The sequence below is a fragment of the Kogia breviceps genome, chromosome 2 (assembly GCF_026419965.1).
Source record: "Kogia breviceps isolate mKogBre1 chromosome 2, mKogBre1 haplotype 1, whole genome shotgun sequence".
Lineage (NCBI taxonomy): Eukaryota > Metazoa > Chordata > Mammalia > Artiodactyla > Physeteridae > Kogia > Kogia breviceps.
The window spans coordinates 116,550,178-116,556,464 of NC_081311.1; the positions used below are offsets into that span (position 1 = coordinate 116,550,178).

Sequence of the window (6,287 nt, forward strand, 5' to 3'; positions counted from 1 at the left end):
GCTACCTTAAAAACTAATGAACTTGATAAAATGAAAATGAGTGAAACATTATTGGCTCTGTTCATATTATCTCTACATCTATACCCGGTGACCAAAACACTAAGTGAGCTTGGGAGAGAGGTCCCTGGGAGAAGATTAGAATTGGGACAGGGTGGGTATTTTTCTCTGTGGGAGTTTTTAGAAGATTTTAGAAGTTACAGTGCCTGTTTTGGGATTCAGCAATTTTGCTAAATGCAATTAAAGTGTAGGGGTTTTTTTTAATAGTGATTTGAAAAACTGATGTGCATCTTAAAATCTCAGTGCTTAGAAGTTTATTTACCTATTATTATAATTGTTTCATTTAATAAATCTGATGTTACAACAGAACACTTCCATGATTTTTTGCATGTCTTTCTTCAAACACTAAGATCTATCTCAAATAACATCATGGTGTATATACCAATTCTGTTTACTCAATGTCATATCAAAGTATGCAGACCTCACCAACACACACTTTTTTTTTTCAGAAGAATGTAGTTTGATATTTATTTTAGTATAAAAGGTTTGTGCACAGTGTAACAAATACAGCTTTTACAAATCTGTTTTGAAAACGTGGTGGTTGTTTATTTGGGTTTCATACCCTTAAATACTTCATCCATCAGGGTTTTTTTTACTTCTTTGTGTCTTATAACTGCTTGGCTCATACAGTCTTGAAGTTTAGCTCCAGTCAGTCCACTTCCACCTGGTTTGTGAAGACGACATAGCTTGCCTTCCTCGTCCATTACTACTGTTAAGGTTGCAGTTGCCAAATGTTCCTCCTCTTCAGTAGGGTCAACTATAAGCAGAGTGTCATCAAACACAGCAAAGGAAATTGCAACCGATGAGTTCTAATATTAAAATAACTTTTCTTCTTTAAATGAACTTCTGCTACAGCAGTTTCTTCACTTATAGTAACTTAAGGCCACTGTACATTTTTTTAAAGCTGCTAACAAAGCAAAGGTACAAGCATCCAAAATGTTTCCATCATGGTTGAGGCAAATGAGATCACAGTATAGAACCCAAGCAAGCTTTCCTGGAGATATACATAAGTCCTCTTTCTGAATTATCTGTGAATTTTCAATGATATCTGTAATGAACTGGCTGGCCACTTGGGCCTCTTCTCCAGGAGGTCCAGACCAAAATCTCCAGGAACACAGAGGCGATAGATCCAAATTAGGAACAACATATCCTTTATCAGGGGCATCTGTTGGTGGTGCTCCAAATTCCACTTTACTTCCACAAATTACTGTAGTATTTCCCAGCTTCACTAAAGAAGAATCATCTGCAGTACCAACTGAACCTACGCTGACAGTTGTGGTTCTCAATTCACCAAATTCTCTTCCATCAGGATGGCAGTTCACTTTCAAAAATCTCCTGTAATACTCCAGAGGTTCCACAGTTTTGAACCGAGACGCCATCTTCCACCCGCAGGTCCAACACATATATTTGAACACAAATACACACTCTTTATTTTCTTTTTCTGTTCCTTCTCTCATTCCTTATAATTCTTTCATACATTGAGTTTGCTTCACCGTATTTTAAACTCTCCATTAATTCTGCAATTTTATTCATGGCTTATTACACTGTACATAAAAAATTATGGAGGATTAAAGTGTTGAAAAATTAACTGATACGTTCCCTTTTCTTTGAACCCTTTGGTCCTTTCCAGAAAATTCAGGGAAGAGATAACACATCAAAATGCAAAGTGAAAATAGGTAAAGTCTTAGCTTTTGGGTTTCAAGATCCTGCTCTTTGGGGAAAGTCAAAAGAACTGAAGGCATGGGCAAAATATTTGGAAAACTACCCAATAAGTAAAGAATCAAGATGTCCTCTTGCTCATTAGATAAAACTTCCTTGGGCTGTGGGCATGAAGAACGTTGGAAAATAAACATTGAGAGTTTAGAATGGGTGGGTACCCAAGAAAAGAAAAAGGCCCATGTCCCAGTGTGATTGGCTGACTCTAGGTGGGTGGGGAGAAGGATGCACGAGGGGAGGGAATGTGGGGCAACAATAATCTTAAGCAGGATTGCATCTAAGTCCCAAGGGGCTTACACAGAGCCAAGGCTTCAGAGAAGGGCCCTGAGGATCAGGGTCACGGCCAGGAGGAGAACCTCCGAGTTGTCTGCTGACCTGGGCTTCAATGCCCAGTTCACACAGACATCTTGAGTCCTACCTGCCGAACTCATTCAGGTCTGGTGGCTTTCTCTGTCTTCCTTCTTTTCCAAGAACCTCTTGGATCCCTGAGCAAAAAGATTTGTAGGCCTGTGGTCCAGTGGGACACAGGAATCTCTGAGAGGCCCTTTGCCATCTTTTTGGCACAAGGGAACTATTCTGTCATGAGATGCAAAAAGCTCTCTGAGCCAACTCAGGTCCACTTACCTTAACTCACCTTGCAGCCTGCACTCTGCCAGCATCTCAGACTCCACATGGAGGGGGCAATGATCTCTCCACACTGGATTCCCAACCCAGTCTAGGATTTCTGTTCTTTCCTCATTTGGAGCCTGACCAGATGGAGGAGGAAGCAGGGAGCTGAAAGTTTTTCTTAGCTTTCAAAGTATGATCCTCCAAGAAACTGTACTCTCAGCGTAAAGTACAGTCGTGGTCCTAATTCACTAATTCATACATTTTCTATTACCTGAGTTTTCCTGCTTCTTCCTGAGGACCAAGCTAAGACTTGTTTGGTTTATTTATTTATTTATTTTCTTTAAGTTGTGGCATCCTTTCCTAGAGGTAAAAATCACAGAAGGTGTTAATCAATTAAATCAGGAAGGTCCAAGAGCCCCGTGAAACTACATAGAAAATACATGAGTTAACATTTCAAAATATCATCCCCCCACAACTATTTGTGCCATATTTATTTAGTACTTGTCTCTCCTGCTAAAATCTAAGCTCAGTGAAGACATCATTTTGCTCATCACTCTATCCCTAGCACCTTGTACATTGCCTGAAACACAGTAAGTACTCAAATATTGTTGAATAACTGAATAAATAAAATGAGATACCTAAATAAATGAAATACCTAAGCAATTCTTGTTACTATTTCGTGACATGCCCCACCATTCCCTCAGAAAGGGCCTTACTTGGTTTATTTTATCCATTACTAGCTCTGGAAACTACTGGTTGCAACCAATGTTTAGTAAGACTCTTCTTTACTCCCTGATTTTGCAAATGTATTACATTTTTAATGCAAAATTAGGTGAGATCCAGAAATGTAGAGTTCTTCTTAAACCACTTGATCTGAGTGTGCTTTGAACATATGTATTGAGAGAAAGTACTTTTCTAGATTAATGGAGAATTTCCAACAAATTGATTGGCCTACAGTAGTTAATTAATTTATTTTTTTCTTGAGTATAATGATACAAAGTATACTGGGTTGAAATGAGAAACAGAGGACTCATGGAAACTTATTTTGTTCTGAGTATTATAAAGTAAGATTTTTTTAAAGAATACATTAGGTTTTAGGTTATTCTTGGCTCAAAGCAAAGATTTAAGGTGAATTCACTTCTGATTCTTCTGTGAGGTGCTTTCTACACTCTGTTTCAGTAACAATTACCTGCTAAAAATTCCTACTCCCCAGGCCCTCATACCTGCCTGTAGTTCTCATTGACCTAAATGGAGGTTAAATGTACGTTGCTGAAGGGAGAATTCCAGGCTCCAGAGAGTATCTCTCTTGTAAGTGACAGAAGTGTGTGTGGTGCGTGTGTGTGCATGCAGAAGCCACTAAACCATGTATTTTTACCCCTACAAGGAAAGTAAGTCAATTCTGGGAACTGAAAACTAGAATAAATATTTACTTCCAACTATATAGGACATGTAGATTCACAGAGGAAAATATTTCCACTCTAGTCATTGATTCCTTTAAAATAGCCTGTAAGTTTCCTAAAGATTGTATGTGTGTGTGTGTGTGTGTGTGTGTGTGTGTGTGTGTGACTACTAATCTGTGTAATTAGACTCAAAATGACATAGACAGCAGCAAAAGAGGAGAGGTGTGTTTCCTGTAGATCATGTGGCATCAATGATGCTGTTTACTCTCCTTACTGTGGGTCTAATTGGACTTTCATCTCAAGGGAAATAGCAGTTTAGTCATCCAGGTATAGCTTCATTAAATAATGTAAAATGCAACTTTGAAAAAACATTAAATACGTATTGAACACACATTAGATAAAACGGTAGCTAGCCGACCTGTATTAAGTACTTACTAAGTACTTACTGTCATATTTTCACTTTTCTTTTTAATGGTTCCTTGATTTAGTTGAAAGCTCATGTCCTAGAAAAAAATTGGGTGGAACACTGAGCAATTAGCTAATAAATTTAATTGGTAGAGGAAGTTCAATCCACATGCTTTGGTATTTTTAAAATGCTTACTGAATATCTTCACTTCAGCTTAAGCAGAAAAAGAGGAGTAACTTTCCTAGATATTTCTACTGATGTTTTTATGTTAAGGATAATTCCGGAGGCTTCTTCTCAGTGTTGGGAAAAGGCCATTTGTTTGTTTTAAATTCCTGCATATTTTTTGCACTGATCACTCAAAAGTGTACTAAATATTCATTCATATTTGGAATTCTTTAAATGGTAGAAGCAATCAGTAATAGTTTTTTAAAAGAAAAAAAAAAAAAACAGTTACACGAGTGCCACATCAGTCTTGGGCAACAGATCAAATTATGGAAAGTTTGAGTTTGTCCTGGCATTGACATTTCTAAAGCAGCCACCATGAAGTATAACTTCAAATGCAGGTTTTAGCAAAGACCACAAAATACATATTTATATTGTAGTTTTTCTAACTCTTCCCTATTGTTACGGGCATTTGTCCTGCCTTTGAAATTTGGAAAAAGAAAAGCTAGGAAGAAAGCTATGTTTTTTGAGGTATGTATTTTAGGTGTATGTGGATTTTTTTTAAAAATAAGGTGTGTTTTCCTCCTCCCTGTATTTCTTTCTTTTGATTTGATGCTTATAAGAGTATGATCATTTCTGGAGCACCACTGCAACCATCATCATAAACTGAAAGGAAGTGTCACTTGCGGATGGGCTCTGTGAAAAATATAGGATTCTCAGTGTCCTGGGGGTGCTCGTATTCTTTCCCTTCCTTGGGAGATAGGTCTTAATCTTTGGAGTGGAGCCTTGTCAATGTTATCATCAAGATGCTGCTAATGGATTCAAATCTCTTCCGTGTTGTTCATTACCTTCTTTTGTAAAATTTCCCTTCTTTCCTCTTCACCTCTCTTCCCTCACTTTTCCTCCTCCAGTTCTGTAAGTGTGCAAAAGCCAGAACTTCAGTCTTCAATAATCGTGGCTTCTGGCATCTAGTGACCATTGTAATGTACATTTAAATGGAATGTAAATGATGTCACTAATTCTTCCAAACGTGTCTACCTTTCTTGCTCTTAAGAGCGGGTGAAGAATGTTGAAACCAGAAGATGTTAGGGAGATTTGGCCTTTTCCCAAAGATATGAAGTTCAGGTATTCATATTGACATTTGTGAGGGATTTCTAAGATCCATGCGTTATGTCTTCTATTTGATGGAAGGAGAGAACATTTGTTTTGGCTGGAATATGACCAAATCTCATTAAATAAAGTTGAGTATATTCTTAGCCTCAATATGTGGTACTAGGAATATCTGCATTTATGATAGAATTTTAAAAATCTAACTTTAAAAGTATTGATTAAGACTGGGATAGAAAAACCAATTTTTGATTTATATTAGGAAATATTCATTTATTTTTGTGGGTGAATTAAATGCATATAACACCATCTTCTGCTTATCTATATATATACTTTGAACAAAATCTAGTTCATGTAGGTTCATGTAATCTTAAGGAAAACAAACTGATATAAAATTCACATTTGAACTCAGTCTGGATACCATTTATTACTTCAAGTAAGTATTTGGGATTCTATTCCGGGGCTGACACTGTTCTAGAAACTAAAGCTCTAAAGGTGAGAAAAGTGCCTGTGGGGTTTGTGTGTGTGTGTACACACATGTGCACAAGTGTGCGTGCATGACAGTGAGAGAGACCCCTATATACAGAGCCTGCATTCTGGAGGGGACAGCGTTCTGCAAAGGATTACAGAGATAACTATGAAAATATGAAACTGCCACAGTATAAGTGCTTTAAAGGAGAAGATGGTGCTAGGAGACTATTGCCTAATTAGGAAGGTCAGAAACTACTTCCTGCCTGCAGTCAGGACTTAACTGAGATCTAAAAGAACAGCAGGTGTTCTTGCATGAAGGAAGCTGTGGGACGGGAGAAAGGAAAAGGGAGGAACACTCC

The 6,287-nt window shown here is 37.6% G+C and overlaps 1 pseudogene; it reads right to left on the reverse strand.

The window, feature by feature from the left end:
• Positions 1-602: 602 nt before the first annotated feature.
• On the reverse strand, positions 603-1,436 carry LOC131750024 (exosome complex component RRP43 pseudogene; annotated as a pseudogene).
• Positions 1,437-6,287: the final 4,851 nt, after the last annotated feature.